This window comes from Furipterus horrens, unplaced genomic scaffold (genome assembly GCF_987537825.1).
Source record: "Furipterus horrens unplaced genomic scaffold, mFurHor1.1.pri manual_scaffold_6, whole genome shotgun sequence".
NCBI lineage: Eukaryota > Metazoa > Chordata > Mammalia > Chiroptera > Furipteridae > Furipterus > Furipterus horrens.
Window position 1 is genome coordinate 135959659 of NW_028327176.1, and position 2025 is coordinate 135961683.

General features: G+C 41.1%; 1 pseudogene; it reads right to left on the bottom strand.

The window, feature by feature from the left end:
• Nucleotides 1-1087: 1087 nt before the first annotated feature.
• Nucleotides 1088-1782, bottom strand: LOC150007473 (uncharacterized; annotated as a pseudogene).
• Between the last annotated feature and the right edge of the window lie 243 nt (nucleotides 1783-2025).

Here is a 2025-nt window from a genome sequence, read left to right on the forward strand (position 1 = left end):
TAAAAGCTCTTGAGATAAAGATATAAAACTAGGTTATCTAAAAGCCATCAAACAGAGGGCGATGAGACACAAAGAAGGTAATGTGAAGACAGGCAGAGATTGGAATGATGTGGCTCCAGCAGCCACCAGAAGCTGGAAGAAACAAGGGACATACACTCCTAAAGTCTTCAGGGTACAGCCCTGCCAATACCCTGACTTCAGCCTAACAAACTTGTGGCTTCCAGAACTCAGAAAATGCATTTCTGTTCTAAGCCACCAAGCTTGTGCTAATTTGTTACAACAGCCATAGGAAACTAATACATAAGTGATATTGGACGAAATCATCAAAAAATGTCAAAATGAGTAGCCAAAAATATTGAAAAGCAGAATATTTATAATCTCAAATTATCCTTTCAAGATATTATAAAAGGAGAATTAGTAGCTTTACAATGGAGAAACCAGAGAGAGGCCACCTTATTTAAATGGTCAAAGGTACCATTACCGGTAATAAGTCATACTGACATCATGACCTGATGATGCACTGAGAAGGGCATATCACTTCCAAAGCCCAAGATCTTTCTAGTCCCTTCCTGATGCCCTTTTCAAGGATAGGCTTATCAAGGGCACCATATGTCCAATACTGGAGAGGCCAACATCCTAGGATGTGGTAATGGCCCAGGAATGTCAACAATGTGAGAGATAATACATTGAGAACCCAAAAAAAAACTAGTGCTGAATTTTGCTTGTTTTTAATGGCCAAATTTATAAAAATTTGGAACATCTATAACTCAACCAATTATTGGCAATTATTTATTATGTACAGCTCAATTTATTCTCAAGACAACCCTAGCAAGTATCCTCATTATTATCTGGGAACAAGGGGGTTGGGGAAACCAAGGCTCAGAGGGGCTAAGGTCACATACCTAGAGAAGTGGCAGAGATGGCATCAAACTCAAGACTATCTGGTGCTAAGTCTGTTTTCTTAACTGCCTCTTGCTCAACATACAAAACATTCATCCCAACTGTGGATTGAGTCTTAAACTTTTAAGAATTTAGGGGAAAATGGAGTGTTCACACAAGTCTTTCTACACTGACTATACCCCAAGTTTTATTCTCCAATATGAAGCTTCTGATGTTGAACAAGAGCTGAATGGTGCCTAATGGTGCCTAAAGGATTTTCCAGTATGGATTCTGTAATGCTCACTAAGGTATGCTTGCTTGCCGAAAGGCTTTCCACACACGCTACACTTAAAGTTTCTCTCCAGTGTGAGTTCTCCCGTGTTCAACAAGGGAAGAGTTCTGAGTCAAGGCTTTCCCACATTTATCGCACGTGTAGGGCTTCTCTCCCGAATGAATTCTCTGATGCTGCAGCAGGCGTGCACTCTGATTAAAGGCCTTCCCACATTCATTACACGCATAAGGTTTATTTCCAGAGTGACTCCTCTGATGGCGAGTAAGGCATATGCTGTGACTGAGGTCTGCCACATTCCTGACATTGATAGGGTTTCTCTCCAGTGTGAATTCTCAGATGCTGGACAAGAATTGCTTTTGTTTGAAAGGCTTTCTCACATTCATTACATTTATAAGGTTTCTCTCCCATATGAGTCCTCAGATGTTAAGATTTGACTATTTCCGGAAACAAGTTCCGCATACATAGGGCTTCTCTCCTGTGCGAATCCTCTGATGCTGAGTAACAGAAGATCTCTGAGTAAAGGATTTTCCACACTCACTACACGTTGAAGGTTTCTTCTGCATGGTAAGTCTCTGGTGTTTCCTCTGCAGTGGAATCTGCCAAGAACTCATGCTACTTGTAACACAGTGCAGGGGTGTCCACCCAATAGTCCAGGTTTAGTAGCAACTTTCTTAAATTCACGATAGTTACAAGGTACTTTCTCAAAGATGATATTGTTAGAGTAACACTATTCTCCTGGGAAAAGACTGTGTGGATATTTGCACATGTTCTCCTCTCAACCATTCTTGCATGTTTTGCCCTCCTGTTCTCTGTTCCACGTGCTTCTTCAATTTCTCCAAATGCGAACCCCGATG